This window comes from Mustela lutreola, chromosome 13, assembly GCF_030435805.1.
Source record: "Mustela lutreola isolate mMusLut2 chromosome 13, mMusLut2.pri, whole genome shotgun sequence".
Taxonomy (NCBI): Eukaryota; Metazoa; Chordata; class Mammalia; order Carnivora; family Mustelidae; genus Mustela; species Mustela lutreola.
Window position 1 is genome coordinate 78,534,575 of NC_081302.1, and position 18,103 is coordinate 78,552,677.

The window sequence follows — 18,103 nt, forward strand, 5'->3', positions numbered from 1 at the left end:
CTGTCACTTACTGGCAATGTGACCCTGGGTAAATTGCTAACCATGAATTTACCCAGCAAGTCAGAATTTGGCCTAATCCCTGCTAAGGAGATTCCAACAAGGGCTTGGGTAATTTTTATTCAACAAGCACATCCGATGGGAGCAGGGAAGGGTGGGTGGACGTGGTTCAGAGGAGTCAGAAATTGACTGAGACCCAGAAAATCAAGACGCATGACATTTCTTGGTCACCAGAGTTCGCCGGCCACCATTCTTACCGACTACACCAGAAAACCTTAAGAATTCTCATACTCCGCCATCCCCAAGGCTACTGGCCCCGTCTGAGTCTGACCATCAAACATTCCCCATTCTTGAGCCGGCTTAAGTTTTCAGCGCTTGCGCCGTTCTATTGTCTCCTCCCAGCTTTCCAGTCCCAAGGCTGGGATCTCCCACGTTGCTAGGGCCACAGGAGCCTACGGTGGCCGGACTACTGTGGCTCCGCTGGCTGCACGCAGAGCGGGCGACGGCGGCCGAGGAGGCCCAAGTCCCAGGCTTTGCCAGGTCGGGGTCCGCAATGACGGCTGTGCGCGTGCGTGCCTCGGTGTACTCAAGTATCAGAATCTGCGGAGCTGCGGGTGCGTCGGCGGCGCGCGTGGGCGCGGTCCTGAGCACGGCTGGGGCGGGGGATGGGGGAAAGGGGCCGCGCCCTGGGCGCGGTCCCGGAGTCTGCGGGCGGTGTGAAGCCAGGCTGCGGGGGCCGGGTAGCCCGCGACGGCCCGCGGCTAGCGGCTCTCCAGCTCTGTATCCGAGCTAGCTCACCGGGGCCAACTGCGAGCGCTCCGCAGACAAACGCGAACGCGCGAGGTAGTGGCTGGGCGCTCTGCGGACAGAGCCGAGTTGGCCGGACCACTTCAAGCCCTGTGACTGGCTAGAGATTTGACCATCGGGACGCGCTTCAGCTGTAAGCGGGACCTGGTGACAGCACTCCCTTCAAGGCGGGCGTGGCGAGGGCTGGATGAAGAGCGAGAAGCCAAGGGGATGTCTTTCTACATCACCTGCAACTGGGAAAAGCAACCCCTGCATTCTTGTGGCAGCTCGAGTCGTTGGCGCTTTATCTCCCTTTTTGGAGGGTCGGCTTCTGGGAGGCTGTGTTGGGGACAGCTTTCCCAGATTTGGGAAATTTACCAGTCACTTACTGGATTTGCTCTGTTCTTTTAACCTACACATTTCAAAAACGTTTCTTCTTAAGGCTGTATATTCCTTATAATGTATTATTTTCACGAATTACTGTGCTAGTGGAAAGGAAGGTATTCAAAGGTGTATATATATGAGAAGACTCTTCGGGGAAGTGTTAGATTGTCGGGCAGAAGGCAACTCACCAGACAGCCAGCATTGTTGCGTGAAGAACCATGGGAGCAGACATTAGACTCTTTTAGGGATCATGGTTGGATTTTCAGGCATTTCCTGTTAAATCATGGTAAAGAATATATATTTGTGAATAGAGGGGCCCATTTTATATATTAGAAACAAGCCTGATGGAGTACCTGGATATTATGTTTTAGGAAGTATGAGCCCATTGTGGTAGGCTGAAAATGCACCCACCCCTAAGATTTCCACTTCCTAATGCCTGCAACCTGTGAATGATACCTCATTTGGAAAAGAGTTTGCAGCTCTAATTGAATAAGGATCTCCAGATGGAGAGGTTATCTTGGATTAGCTGAATCGGTGCTATTACAGGTGTCCTTAAATAGAGAGAAGCAAAGAGAGATTACACAGGAAAAAGAGAAGATGGTCATGGGAAGATGAAGGGGGAGAATTGGAGTTTTACGGCCACAAGCCAATGAATGTTGGCAGCCATCAGAAGCTGGATGAGATGAAGACTGGATTCTTCCTTTGAGCCTCCAGAGAGAGCAAGGTGTTTTGTCGGTACCTTGATTTTTTTTCTCTTTTAAAGATTTATGCATTTATTTTAGAGAGTGAGGGCGTACTAGTGGGGCAGGGAGAGGGGGAAGAGGGAGGGAGAGAATCTTAAGCATACTCCGCACTGAACGCAAAGCTCCCTCTGAATGCAGCGGGCATGGTGAGGTGGGGCTGGATTCCAGGACCCTGGGATCATGACCTGAGCCAAAATCAAGATTCAGCTGCTTAACTGACTGAGCAACCCAGGTGCCCCATGAATCAACACCTTGATTTTTGGTTCACTAGGACTAATTTTGGATTTCTGGCCTAGAGAGCTGTGGTAGAATACATTTCTGGTGTTTTAAGTCAGCAAGTTCATTATAATTTGTTACTGTAGCCACAGGAAACTAATGCTCATTATTAATTCAGAGAACTACTAGATCTCCAAGTCCACAGAACATGGAATTCATTGATACTAGCTTTGCCCTATTTTTCTTCCACAGAATATCTTGACTGTGGTTGATGATATTGAGAATGACTTGGTGACCTTGAGTAGCATGGCTTCAGCCCACTTCTCCAGGTGTTTTTTGCTTGGTGTTGGTTGGCAGAGATAGCAATATAAACCATAATGTCCCTGTCAAGGCTACAAGGTCAATATTAGCCTGTCAATGTCCATGTTGGCTTCAGAATGTTAAAGTTAATTGTTGACCCTGCCTCTCCACGCACTGTGAGAATTGGATAAGCCTCACAGTCGGTGTGTGGTAATAAGGTGAGCCAAGTGAAAAGAAACAAAAAGGAAAAAAAAAAAAAAAAAGGAAAACCCCTTGGCTGTTTATATTAGCATTGTGAGCAAATTTCTGTTGTACTGGGTTTATAAATCATAACCTATAAACAAACCCATGAAGTCAAGATTGATTCAGGAGCCCAGGCACTAGTTCTAGTTCTTCTTTAGGCCATTTACTTAACCTTTCCTGAGAGCTGAAAGGGCACAAGACACAATAACAATACATATTATTTAAAAACACATGTATTAGAAACTGGACTAAGTGCTCTCTCTCTCTATATATATGTATAATCTTATTTCATCTTTGTGACAACCCATAGCAATAGCTTATCTTCATTATACAGATGAAGAAATTGAGTTTCAGATAAAATTAAGAAAACTTTCCCAAAGTTGCAAAATCAGTGGCTGAGCTGGGATTCGGACACAAAGATGTGTTTTTTTCCCAAGTATATACTGTTAATCACCATTGAGTAGTTCATACATGTAGAGACAGTGGAAAGGTACATCATTATGCATTATAAATTAGTCTTTATTGATGTCATTATGACTTTAATTTCATAGTATCAAATATTCACACAAACTCTAGAATCTGTCCCTCCTAGACTCAGTGTTGGATGTCCTTACTCTGAGTAGCCCCAGTAAACCAATGAGGATTTCTGGGGGTCAAGACTTTGATAATGTATTTATTTTGGGAAACCAAGCTCAAATCCCACTCTATCAGTGAAGACTTCTCTCCTTACTACTTATCGTGGTGAACTCTCATGACCTGAAGATTGCTATAACTGCAGCCCACAGGTCTGGAAACCAAAGCAGCCTCATTCCCTGTGATTATCCTAAATATGCTATAATTTCTTACTTAATTCATCATTTAATGCAAGTTACACATAATGCATTTTAAATTTTCTGAGCATTTGGATTTATTTTAAGCCACAAATCTTAACAGAGCTCTGAATGTGGATTATTTTCCCCCCAAAGTATTACAGATCCAACTGCTAAAACCATTGGGTAATAATTCCAAAAGCCTGAGTGAGGGGCAGGATATTGTGACCATGAGGGAGTGAGGAAGAGCCAATATAACAATGTGGTCTGAAAATCACTCCTGTGGCCAGTGGGAGCTCAGTTCCTCTGGGAATGTTCTAGATGTTTTCTAGAACTACTTGTTTTGAAGGGTGGGAACCTGCTTTCTGCCACTGGTAAAGGTTTTCCCTTAGCAGGGGTGTGGAGAAGAGGCATGGGGAGCAGAGGGAACAGCAACCATTCTTCTATATTTCTGGGCAGAGCTCAAACAGGCCAGTGGCCTTCCACTGCTTCAACTTCTGAGAAGTCTCTGAGGCAGGACACCTACAGACAAAGGTATGCCCATTCCTTTATTTAACAAGTGTTGAATACCTGCAGATTTTCAGGCACACTGCCTGGCACTGGAGATAGAATGTTGAATTAGACTTGGTTCTTGTCCTTGTGGGAATTACAGTCTAGTGAGGTATCACATGCCAGAGTTTATAGGCAAGGAAGTGACTTGAGTATAGGGACCCAAAAATTGTTCAACGTTCAATCTAATTGGAAAAAAGAGGGTGAGGAGCAAGAAAGACTAAGTAACCAGGGGTCAGGTTATAGAACACTCTTGTTAAGGAGCTTGGGCTCCATTTTGAGGGCAATCATGTTCTTAAGCGGAGAATGACATCATCATACTTGTATTTTGGAAAGAAATAAGCACATGGGGTAGGACATAACTAAGGAGGAGGATCATGTGACAGTGCAGGTGAGAAACTAGTGGGTCATTGTAGACTTTTGGCAATGGTGGTGGATGGAGAAGGTATTTAAGAGGAAATTCACAGTTGAATGTGGAGAGTGAATAAGCTGAAGGGTTTTAGTTTGTTTTCTGGCAGCACGATAGATTGTTAAACTATTTCTCAACTTACAGGAAATGTAAGGTGGAATAGGTTTGGGGTGATTTGAATTTGGGCCTCTCTCATGGTTATGATTATCACCTGGATGTTAGAATGGATGGACTCTCACACTGAGAGCGGTTCAAACAAGAAAAGAAGGGAACCAGGACAGAGTTCTGCTGCCCACTGATGTTTTGGAGGTGGACAGAGAAAGAAGATGCTCCCAGGAAGTGACATAGGGATCTAAGAAGAGTCTGTTGGAGCAGTTGACAAGCAGGACATTGACAAGAAGTGATGTTTGTGAGCAGTTTCTGGGGAGTGGTAGTACCCAGATTTCATCAAGCTGAATGGTTAATGAGAGTTGATAAAGCAGAGTCCGCTGGTGTAGATAGTGCTTCCAGGAGGTTTGTCTTTGTATCAGTTCCTTAGAGCTGCCGTATCCAGAAGTTTGTGTCAGCTTCTTAGAGCCCAACAAACCAGGTGGCTTAAAACAACAGAAGTATATTTTCACAATTCTGGAGGATACAAGTCTGAGATCAAGGTATCCATAGAGCCATGCTCCCTCTGAGGTTTTGAGGAGAATCCTCTCTTGCCTTTTCCTAGTTTTTGGCGGTGGCTATCAATTCTTGGTGTTCTCTTGATGATAGACCCATCACTCCATTCTCTTTGTCTATCATCATGTGGCACTCCTCTTGGTGTGTTTCTGTCTATACACGGCACTTTCTTCTTATAAGGACCCCGATCCTATTGGATCAGGATCCACCTAATGACATCTCAACTCGGCTACATTTACGAAGACCCTATTTCCAAGTAAGGGCACATTCTCAGATACCAGGGATTAGGACATCAACATATCTTTTTGGGGGTCCACAGTCTAGTCCATAGTAGTCTTTCAAGGGGAGGCTGGGAAGAGCATCCTTAAAGTAAAAGTATAGACTAGAGAATACCAGGAAATGAACTGAAGACAAATTTCTCTGCAGAACAATGGTCAGTCTTTTAAAAATTTATTCATTTATTTTTTTAAATTTTGAGAGAGGATGAGAGAGAGGAGTGGGGGACAGAGGGAGAGAGAGCCCAAGCAGGCTCCACACCCAGTGCATAGCCCAATGCGGGGTTTGATCTCACAACCCTGAGACCCTGAGTCTAAATCAAGAGTCAGATGCTTTACCAACTGAGCCACCCAGGTGCCCCAACAATGGCCAGTCTTGACAAGAAAGGTATAATTTCATTTCATAGTTTGCCATCTAACCCTTCTTTCTGTCTCACCTCAGGCCTTCCAACCCAGACAACCACCACTGTCTTCAGTGGTTTCCCCTCCTCTTGGTCAGATCCTTAAGGTTCACTTCTAAAGATCTGATGGGTAATTTTGTGTCTTAAGACTGACAGGTTTGTCCAGAACAAGTCCATTGCTGGTTTTCCCTGGAATATGAGAATACTGTCTTCCTACCTTTTCCTGGTCAAACACATAGACACTATGCCTTGAGAATCACAAGTTTTAAATAAGTATGAGAGAACTATAAGAAATCTATCATTTTTGCTATTTACCATGCATATTTTCAAATTGGAAATTGCCTGGCATCTTGCTATAACTTGGAAGTGCATACTTCCATACAAGGAGGTCTCTGCAAAAATGAAGGGGTAGCACATTAGTTTCTGGCCCACCCTGTCTGACTCCCTCATGGACTCTTCTTCTGGGTCTCCCATCCTCCCCAGTGTTCTTCACTTTCAGCTTGCTCATGGCTTGCACACAAGGTACATCTGTACATAATTTATTAGAATGCCAGCAGCTGTGATGGTAATCAGGACGTCAAAGATGAATAAGCCAAGTTTTATCTTAAGGAAGGCAATGTGATAAGCCCTAAGGATATCCCAGTTACTCACTAGGTTATCTTGGAGAAGAGGAGATGATGAGTATGCCTGGAGTCTGGGGCTGGAGAAAGAAGCTCATTCTTTGGGTCTGGTATCCTCTTAAAATACACTTGATTCAGAAAATGAGCACTGTGGTTGGTACTAAACTCCTTGGCTGCTAAAGCATCAAGAGGAAACTGATCATGAGCAAGACCCTTTGGAAATTGTTATGGATTGAAATACGTCTCCTCACAAAATTCATATATTGAAGTCCTAATCTCTAGTGCCTCCGAATATGACTTTTTGTTTCCAAAAAGTCATATTTTTTCCTTTAAAGAGGAAATTAAGTTAAAATGAGCCCTTTAGAGTGAGCCTTAATCTGATATGACTGGTATCTTTATAAGAAGAGATTAGAATCCACAGAGAGCCTCCAGGAATGTGTGTCTACAGAGGAAAGATCACATGAGAACACAGCAAGAAGATGGTCATCTGCAAGGCAAGGAGAGGAGTCTTGGAAGAAGCCTAACCTGCCAGCACCTTGATCTTCTAGTCTCCAGAAATGTGAGAAAATAGATTTATATCTATATCATGTAGTCATGTAGTCTGTGGCATTTTGTTAGGGCATTCTCTCAAACTAATAGGAGAAGGGGCACAATTAAGTCTCCTGGTGGACAGTCTAGAAGTGGGCCCTGCTCCATAGTTTCCCTAAACTGTGACCTATCACATGGTCATAGCTCCCTATCGAGAGCTGATAAGGGGCTCCAAGCTGGGTGTGGTAGGGAGAAGCAAATCAGGTTGAGCAGATGTACCTCTTCTTCCCCAGTGTATTCAAGGAGCTGCTTTCTGCCAGTTGGGCTTATGTTACATTTCATCCAGTTAACATCTTTGCTACAAGCGATGTTCCGTTTTAAAAATACAGGGTTAGGGGAGGGCGGCTAACTCTGTTCCAAGTGTTGATTTTCAAGTATTATCAACTCGTGAGATGTTCCCTTTTCAGATTCATCCAGGGAAGCGAACCTTCTACATTTGAGATGATAATAGTGAATCAGAAGCTGTTTCATGACACATGAAGCACAGACATCACTTCCCCAGCTCATATATTCTTATTTATTTACTTGACCAAAAGAGAGAGAACAAAAGCAGGCAGAGCAGCAGGCAGAAGGAGAGGGAGAAGCAGAGTCCTTGCTGAGCAGGGAGCCCAATATGGGGCTCAATCCCAGGATTCTGAAATCATGACCTGAGCTGAAGCCAAATGCTTAATTGACTGAGCCACCCAGGCACCCCGCCAACTGATATTCTAATAATTTAAATATGGTGGTAAGAAGAAGTTAAAAGTGTATATGCACATGTGTGGAATTTACCTGGGAATGGTGAGAAACAGGAAGAGAAGGACGAAAAATGAATCACTTTTTTTTTTTTTTTTTTTTTAACAAGGACCGCAAAAATTCTCTTGTCTACTTGTGACAGACAGCCTTACAGAGTAATCCATCTTTGGATGTCTCTCTCTCATGAGCAGTTTTTTTTTCATCTCCTGTCTGCATTTCCACATTCCTCACTCGCTCATATAGTTAATGTTTGTCCCCTCCCCCACCAGCCATCTTCTCTATTTTGAATATATTTCCTTGGAAAACTCTACAATAATATTTACTTTGTATAAGTTTTAAAATTTTACATAAAGGATATTGTACTATAAATCTCATTCTGCCAACTCTCATGAAATGCTAGGTCTTCAGGATCTAGTCATGTTATTTTATATGACATCCTTCTTTTTTATTTTTATTTTTATTTTTTTATATGACATCCTTCTGATTGGTGCAGTCACATACCATAGCTCATCTTTTCCTCTACTCATACTTACCTAGGTTATTCCCAACTCTTCTTGCTTTTATGAACTTGTACACAGCTTCTATGAACCTGCCCTGTAGTGGTGTTTTGTTTTGTTTGTTTTTTGTATATATGTCCTAGAGTAAATGCCAGAGGTTTCGGGCTTACGTATTTCATTTCACTAAGTCATGCTGGATTGTTCTCAGGAATGGTTGTACCAGTGTAATTTCTAATATGGTAAATACTAGCAATAGATATAAGCTACATAAACAAAAGTTCCTTAGATTCTTTGGTCTTTTTTAAGAATCTGAAGAATCCTGAGACCCTATAATTTGAGAGCCAGTGACTTAGTCTTCAACAGTATTGGTGAAAATCATCAATTATCAAATCTACGTTAAATTCATGTATCCGGTGAGGTACTGTCTTATCTTTAAGTGTTCACCTATTAGGAAGGCACGTTCCCTCCTTTTTTTTTTTTCACCATTTGGAGGAAAAGCAAATTAACTCCCAAGCATGGTAGGTCTCTTTTATCCTTCAGGCTGAATTGAAAGGAGGGAGGTACTTCAGAGAGCAAGGAAAGCAGGCTGGGAGAGTGTGGAAGGACAGCCCTGTCCCAGGAGCACAGAGTGAGGGTGGCGTTGAGCCCTCCACTCTCAGAACTTCCAGAGGCAAGCTGGGAAGGTTTCTGCTGATTCTGAGCCAGGACCAGGGGCCACCGTCCGGATTAGGACTGTTGGTGCTGGGTGAAGACATTCAGGATATTAACCGGAACGGGTCAGTTTTCCAGTCAAAATTGTTGTCCCCAGCCCAACTGGTGAGTAACTAGGAAACCCTCTGTTTCAGTGTGTGGTCCCTTTAAGAGCAGCTGCAACTGTTCCAGTAACTGAACTTGGTCCATTCTGGGAGTCCCAGGCTCACCCAGGGAGCCAGTCCTTCCCTTTCATTCCAGGGCCTGGCCCTTGAAATTTTGCGGAACAGGTGTCAAGAGGCTGGAATTAGTGCCCTGTACCTTAAATGGCCAGAAAAATAATAAACCAAGACGACAGATTCATATTCACTTACCCACTGCTTAAAAACATTCTAGTAGTTTGGACTGTCACTGTTTGGCGGTTGCCAGTGTAGTCACTCTGTGTGATGTGTGTCTGTGCCCATGTATATAAAATTCAACAAACATGCATATGTTCACCATACAGAATAAACCTACACACACACACACACACACACACACACACTTATAAACTATTTATATATGTATATAGTTATTTTTTGGTTTTATGTTTTTAAATGTTTGTTTTTAAAATTTTATTTAATTTAAATTGAATTGATTAATTAATTTTTAAAGAAATCATTGGAGATAAGGCAAAGCAAAAATTGCCTTTAATGTTACCTCCACGCTCAATCCCTCTGTCTCCCTACCTTGGCCCCTGCTCCAGGCACTTACTATTCTGAGTGTGTTGTGAATGATTTCACTCATTTAAAAATACATTTACATACCTACATTTATAAATACAGATCCATAAGCAAGACACAATATTGTACTTACGTTTTTGAAAAGTTTACATAAATGATTTAGTAGAGTACATGTCTATCATTTTCACATCACTCTTAGATTTCTCAGCTCTATCTACCATATCAATCATCTATCATCTGTTGATAGTCACTCTTTTTTTTTTTTTTTTAAAGATTTTATTTATTTATTTGACAGAGAGACAGAGATCACAAGTAGGCAGAGGCAGGCAGAGAGAGAGGGGGAAGCAGGCTCCCTGCTGAGCAGAGAGCCCAATGCGGGGCTCGTTCCCAGGACCCTGGGATCATGACCTGAGCCGAAGGCAGAGGCTTAATCCACTGAGCCACCTAAGTGCCCCGATAGTCACTCTTTTAAACATCTCCACAATATTTCATCACATGATTAAGACTTTTTTTTTAAGAATTTTTTAATTTATTTGACAGAGAGCGAGCGAGAGAAGAGACAGAAGCACATACAGGGAGAATGGCCAGCCACAGAAGCAGGCTCCCTGCTGAGCAAGGAGTCTGTTGTGGGGCTCTATGCCAGGACCCTGGGATCATGACCTGAGCCAAAGGCAGCCACTTAACTGTCTGGGCCACCCAGGCGCCCAAGATGGGTTTTATTTACCTGTTCCTCTATTGACAAATTTTTTCCTTTTTTTTTTTTTTTCACTGTTGCAAACAGTGCTGAAATGCACATGCTTGTTCACATCTCCTTGGACACACGTATGAGATTTTTTAAAGCCATAATTAGAAGTGGAAATGCAGTAGTCCCTTCTTAACCAGTTTTGCTCTCCAAGGTTTCAGTATATTCCGGGGTCACCTGCAGCCCAGGAGCAGATAATCCTTCTTCTGGTGTATGGTCAGCAGGTCAATAGTAGCCTAACACCAGGTGACAGTGCCCATGTCATTGACCTTACTTTGTCTCCTTGCACAAACATTTTATCACCTCCCATCATCCCAAGAAGAAGGTGAGCTACAATACTACCAGATATTTTGAGAGAGAGAGGCCATATTCACATAACCTTTGTTATGGTATATTGTTGTAACTGGTCTATTTTATTATTATTGCTGTTAATCTCTCACCATGCCTAATTTGTAACTCGAACTTCATCATAATTGTGTATGAATAGGAAATAACATAGCGTTTATAAGTTTCAGTACTCTCTGTGGTTTCAGGCATCTGCTGAGGGTCTTGGAATGTACCACCCATGGATAAGGAGTGACTACTGTACTGGACTGTGGGACACCTGCTGCCTAAACTTACTCTTTAAAATGCTTAGAGTAATTTATGCTTCTGCCTGTCCTCTGCTGGCTTCCCATTCCCCATGTCCTCACCAACACTTGGCATTGTCACACTCTTGAGTTTTTAGCTTTAGCCTCATTGAACTTGAGCATATCTTAGTATGTTTATGGGCCAAATTAAGCAACAATCATATATTTTGCTCATGTTTTTATATTTTTTTATGGATTTGTAGGACTTCTTAAAATCATCTGGGTAGAACACCCATGTCAGTTACATATAGTAAAATATACTCTAGAGGTAAGGGATTTGTTTTTAAATTTTATTTCATTTTGCAATGTATCGAAGATTCTTTGTTGTCATGAAGTGAGTCAGATTAATTAGTGTTTTCCTTTATGGTTTATGCTTTTGACCATTTTTGCAGTGATCTTTCCCATACCGTGATATCATACAAATTCAATTAATATTTTCTTTCAAATATTTGAAATTCTGCTTTTTATGCTTAGACATTTAGCCTGTCTAAAATGTATTTTTGTGAGTAGAGTAAGTTAGAGATATAATTTCCTCCCCCAAATCACTAACCAGTTAGTCCAGTGTCATTTTCAGGATGGTCTATTCTTTTCCCGAAGACTTTTAATGCCACTCATTACTCTCTAGGCCTCTGAATGTGTATATGCTCAAATTTCTTTTGCTTATTTTTTTCCTAGGCACTGTTTAATTATAATGATTTTATAATATCTGTTGCCTATTATCTTATTGAGTTCAGAGACACAGAAAATCTACCATTCAAACCATTTTTAGGTTAATAATTCAGTAGCATAATGTACATTTACAAAATTGTGTAAATATCCCCATGCTATATTTTAGGAACTTTCTCATCATCCTAGATAAAAAACCCATACCCATTAAATTATCCTTTTTTCCTTTCTGCCAGCCCCTGATAACCTCCATTCTGTTTTTACCGTTTAAGTGAATTTGACTACTCTAGTTACGTCATATAAGTGGAATCATAATATTCGTCCTTTTGTGTCTGCCTTATTTCACTTACCATAACGTTTTCAAGTTTCATTCATGTAAGATGTATCAGAATTTCATTCTTTTTAAAGGCTGAGTAATATTTCCTTATATGTATATATCACATTTTTAAAAAATCAGGTTATTTGTTGATGGGCATTTGGGTTATTTGTGCATTTTGGCCACTGTGAATAATACTTCCGTGAACACTGGTGTGCAAGTTTCTTTTTGAGTCCCTGCTTTTAATTTTTGGGGAGAAAATCGAGAAAAGTCGAGAAGGAGAATTCCCAGATTATAAGGTAATTCTATGTTTAACTTTTTTTTTTTCTTTAAGTAAGTCTCGGCCCAGCATGGAGCTCAACACAGGGTTTGAACTCACAACCCTGAGATCAACACCTGAGCTGAGATCAAGAGTTGGACACTGGGTGTAGTGAAAAAATAATGAATACTGTTTTTCTGAAAATAAATAAATTGAAAAAATTAAAAAAAAAAAGAGTTGGACTTACACAACTGAGCCACCCAGTCGCCCCTCTATGTTAAATTTTTTTTTTTTGATATATAACTGACATACAACATTAGTTTCAGGTGTACAACATAATGATTCAATATTTGTATATATTGTGAAATGATCACCACAAGTCTAGTAAGTATCTGTCATCACACATAGTTGCAAATTTTTTTTCTTGTGATAGGAACTTTTAAGATTTAGTCTTAGCAACTTTCAAATATGCAATACCGTATGATTAACTACAGTCACCATGCTGTATGTTATATCCCCAGGATTTATTTATTTTGTAACCAAAAGTTTGTACCTTTTGACCTTCTTTAAAATTTTGCCCACTCCCCATCCCTACCTCTGGCAGTCACCAATCTGTTCCCTGGAACTATGAGCTTGTTTTTTTGTTTGTTTTGATTCCCACATGCAAGTGAGATCATAAGGTATTTGTCTTTCTCTGCTCTAATTCAGTTAGCATACTGTCCTTGTGGTCCATTCGTGTTGTTGCCGACGGCAAGATTTCCTCTTTTTTATGACTAAACAATTAATTGTATATATATATATATATACACACATATATAGAGAGAGAATGAATAATAAAATATGTATATATATATATATATATACCACATATATATAAAGAAAACATGGTATATATATATCTATCACATACACCACATATATACACCATGTTTTCTTTATTATTTATATATATATATGAATAATATCTATGCCTCTATCTATCTATCTATCTATCTATACCATGTTTTCTTTATTATTCATTCACCAGCAGACAGTTTGGTTGCTTCCATATATTGACTATTGTAAATAATGCTGCAATGAATATCTTTTAAAGTTAGTGTTTTCATTTCCTGATGGGTACATAGGCCTTCAGGTGGCAGTTTTTCATGTATACATGAAGTTTTTCACGTATACAGGCACGACCCTGAATGTAAGCCCCACTGGCTAGCAGAACCAGGCAGTCTAGAGGAGTTCCCTGGGTAGCAGTTGCAAAGATGGTACCAGCCTCTGAGGTCTCTGAAGAGGATTCCAGTTAGCTGTTACACGTGTGCTTGATAGAGGCCTTCCCCTCAGTTTGCAGCTCTGAAGCCAATAGGCCTGTTTTACAGAAAGACAGCTGCCGCTCTGCTGTGCCCTAAGAGGGGTAGCTGGTTAAAAACTTTCTCTTTTGGTTACGTTCTTAGGGGACCCCTGAGTATAAATCCTGCTGCTTAAGAGCTAGGCAACCTAGAGGTGATCCCTGGGCAGCAGTTAGAAAAATCAGGGTGCCCAGACAAGGGTCCAGCTCATTTCTGGGAGATATTGGCAACCCGGAATTAGGTAGAGGGCAAGCACACAGCAAGCATCCACCAACATCCATCCCTAGAGAATACGTCAACAGTCCTTAGTGTGCCAAACTAGTAGCCCACCCCTCAGGCTGAAGCTCCAGGACTAGCTAAAAGGCCTCTTCCACAGAAAGACTGGGGCTGTGGGGGGAGGCACTGGTTTCAGTCCACTGTCTGTGACCTGCTTTGGGGGTCATGCTAGCCAAAAAGCAGCTCTGTGACTGGTGCAGTCCCATCCCATGAGACCCAGGAAGGTAAACCCCACTGGGAACCAGAGCCAGGGAAGCAAGCAGCATCCCCTGAGTGGCAGCCATGAAAACTGGGGCACCACTGAGTCTAGAAGCTCCCCTCTGGGAGACACTGGTGCTCTGGAGGATGGCAGAGTATAGACAGTCCTAACCTCCCAGGTCTCTAGAGAGGATGACTGTGGCGTTTATATGTGTGTTTGGTTAGAAGCCTGTCCCTCGGGTGACACCTGTGGGGAGAAATTAATTGGCTTGGTTCACAGAGAGCCTGGGCTCCTCAGTCTGTTGCCTCTATGCTCTGCCTTGTAGATGGGGTGGAGGCTGGGTAAAAACTCTTTCTCCGTTGCTTATAGTCCAGTGAGACTCAGGAGTCTAAGTCCTGTCAGCTGCAAAATCAGGTCACCAGATGGGGGTACAAGCTCCACTCCAGGAGATACCAGAGGGTTGGAGGGAGGCAAAGCGGTGTGCAAAGATGGTGCCCCAGGCCTCCGTGTTAGAAGAGAATTTCCACAGACCCCTAGATGTGCATTAATGCAGATGCTAGCCCCTCAACCTAGTGCTTTAACATGACTTTTTAACAAAAATCTAGGTAGGCACTTTTCAGTTGGCTGCCTCTGTGCTTGGTCCTGGAGTAGGTGTATTTGCATATGTGAACCCTTTAAGAACAACTCAGTTCAGCATAGTCTTGTGAGTCTTGTGGATGCAGGCCACATTAGGTGTTTTGGGGACTCATTTCTAAGATGAAGGAAAAAGTCAGGATGCCACAAGGGGGGTTCAAACCATTCACTCCTCACTCCTCAGGGAGAAGCTTAGGGTTCTGATTTCCTCCTGATTGTGTGTTGCCACACCTCTGGTAGTGTTCACAGTGAGATAGTGTCAGCCTCTCCTACCACTCTGATGTGGGTTGTTGTCATTCACTTTATGTGTAGACTTTATGGTTGTTGTCATTCACTTTATGTGTAGCCTCCCCTTTCCCACCCCTGGATGTTGTTCTATATGCAGCTGCAGATTCAGTGTGTATTTTGGTTTCCCTAGAGACTCCTTCTTATTTTTTTCCCTTTATATAGCCATAGTTTATTAAAATTCCGTGTTTTACCTACATAAAAATACCTGTTTATTAAATAGAAAGGTAAGTATGGATTAAACATATATACATTTCCATTACAAGACAACATGATGTTGAAGCAAGATGTGAGGGGGGCACCTGAATACCAAGCATCTGACTTTGGCTTAGGTCATGTCCCAAGGTCCTGGGATTAAGTCTCCCATCAGGCTCCAGGCTCAGAGGGGAGTCTACTTCTCTCCCTCTCCCTTTGCCCCTCCCCCTGCTCATGCTCACCCGTTTTCTACCCCCCTCTCTCAACTAAATAAATAAAATATTTAAAAAAATAAAATAAACCAAGATGTGAAATTAAGATGATGTAAGACTAGTTTTAATTTACCCACTATGGTTGAAATTTGTTTTTTCTTATTGGTTTATGAGATAGATTTACTTTCAAGTATGCTTTGGCTGTGCATGGCCCCGGGCAAGTCTTGTCTCTCTTTCTTATGCAGTAGTTCTGCTCTTAGCTATGTGCCAGAACCCATTAGTGGAGAGCACAGCAGTACTGGTTTACCTCTGAATCGCAGAACTGGAGACCAAGTCCTCACTGAATCAGCGGGGACTGAGTTATCTCCTTCTTCTCCTGTAGTCTGCCTCAGAAGCTGCCCATCAGGGTGACAGCTAAACCTGCTGAGGTTGGCATGTCACACCAAGTCCACCATCTTCTTGCTGTCTCTTTCTCAAGCATTCTCCTTTTGCCTTATCCCAGTGCTCAGATCTCTTTTCCATGAATGCTCACATGAAATCTAAACCCTCCCAAACCCCACATCTTCCACTGTTACATTTCTAAGTAGCAAAGTTTCAAAACACAGCTGTTTCTCAAGAGAAGTTTTTTTTTTTTTTTTAAATTAACATATAATGTATTATTTGCCCTAGGGGTACAGGTCTGTGAATCACCAGGCTTACACATTTCATAGCACTCACCATAGCACATATCTCCCCCAATGTCCATAACCTAGCCACCTTCTCCCTACCCCCAACCCCCAGAAACCCTCAATTTGTTTTGTGAGATTAAGAATGTCTTATGGTTTGTCTCCCTCCTAATCCCAACTTGTTTCATTTCTTCCCTCCCTACCCGCCATGACCTCCCACCCTGTCTCTCAGATCCCTCATATCAGAGAGATCATATGCTAATTGTCTTTCTCTGTTTGATTTTGCTCAGCATAATACCCTCTAGTTCCATCCATGTCATTGCAAATGGCAAGATTTCATTTCTTTTGATGGCTGCATAGTATTCCATTATATATATATCACTATATATCACTTCTTCCTTAGCCATTCATCTGTTGATGGACATCTATGTTCTTTCCATAGTTTGGTTATTGTGGACATTGCTGCTATAAACATTCAGGTGCACATGCCCCTTCAGATCACTGCATTTGTACCTTTGGGGTAAATACCCAGTAGTGCAATTGCTGGGTCATAGGGTAGCTCTATTTTCAACTTTTTGAGGAATCGACATGCTGTTTTCCAGAATGGCTTCACCAATTGCATTCCTAACAACAATGTAGGAGGATTCCCCTTTCTCTGCATCCTTGCCAACATTTGTCATTCCCTGACTTGTTAATTTTAGCCATTCTGACTGGTGTGAGGTGGTATCTCACTGTGGTTTTGATTTGTATTTCCTTGATGCTGAGTGGTGTGGAGCCCTTTTTCATGTGTTTGTTGGCCACCTGGATGTCTTTGCAGAAATGTTTGTTCATGTCTTCTGCCCATTTCGTGACTGGATTATTTGTTTTTTGGGTGTTGAGTTTGATAAATTCTTTACAGATTTTGGATACTAGCCCTTTATCTGATATGTTGTTTGCACATATGTTCTCCATTCTGTCAGTTGTCTTTTGGTTTTCTTGACTGTTTCCTTTGCTGTGCAAAAGTTTTGATCTTGATGAAGTCCCAATAGTTCATTTTTGCCCTTGCTTTTCTTGCCTTTGGTGATGTTTCTGGGGGGAAGTTGTTGTGGCTGAGGTTGAAGAGGTTGCTGACTGTGTTCTCCTCAAGGATTTTGATAGTTTCCATTCTCACATTGAGGTCCTTCATCCATTTGGAGTGTATTTTTGTGTGTGGTGTAAAGAAATGGTCCAATTTCATTCTTCTGTATGTGGCTGTCCAATTTTCCCAACACCAATTGTTGAAGAGACTGAGACTCCTTCCTAAATAGGTTTTAAGCCAGTTTTTTTCAGCAGTAATTCCCTCTTACTGTACAGGAACTGTATTTGTGTTGTGATAAGTGCAGGAGAGAGCAAATGTTCTATAATCCTATGACTTGTTTCTGTTCTTTACAAGGACTTTTTAGGTGGTTTTCCCCCCCTGTTAAATGAGACAGGAAGACTAAGACTAGAATGAGCTAAAGTTAGGTATTTCCCTTCTTCCGTGTTGATGAATCTCTGGTAAAATACTTCTTGAGGGCAGGCCTTTGTTGAGGGGAACAGAATGTGCTGGGCATATTTTATAATGGTCCCCTTTCCCCTTCCCTTGCTGGAAGCATGAGGGCCTTTTCTCTGATCTTCATCCTGAGAACATGGCGGTGCTCCTTAAGGTCCCCGTCTTGGGCTGTGTCCTCAGGAGATTTTATCTCAAAGCTAATGCATGGTTCAGCCTTCTGCAATTAGTCCATTACCCTCTCATGTTTCTACCAATTGCTGGCTCCAGAGATAAACTGTGATTCTTCATATTTACCCAACTCTTCCATTTTTGGGATGGCAATTTGCCCTGTGACCTGAATTATCTGATGGATCTAAGAAGAGTTGTTGATTTTCAGTTTAATCAGTTATTTTTTTCTCTTTAGGAGGAGGGGAGTCTTTTTTTTTTTAAAATTTTGTATAAACATATAATGTATTTTTATCCCCAGGGGTACAGGTCTGTGAATCACCAGGTTTACACACTTCATAGCACTCACCATAGCACATACCTTCCCCAATGTCCATAACCCCACCC

At 41.9% G+C, this 18,103-nt stretch overlaps 1 protein-coding gene across 2 annotated transcripts in view; it reads left to right on the plus strand.

Moving 5' to 3' along the window:
- Window positions 1-8,803: 8,803 nt before the first annotated feature.
- LOC131813534 (phospholipid-transporting ATPase IB-like) overlaps window positions 8,804-18,103 on the plus strand; it is a 249,604-nt gene continuing 240,304 nt past the window's right edge. Inside the window, exon 1 of one of the 2 annotated variants that reach the window (XM_059143871.1) lies at window positions 8,804-9,031. The gene's annotated coding sequence lies outside the window, so the exon portion shown is untranslated. The remainder of the gene's footprint in view (window positions 9,032-18,103) is intronic. The other variant, XM_059143873.1, reaches the window with a different exon arrangement.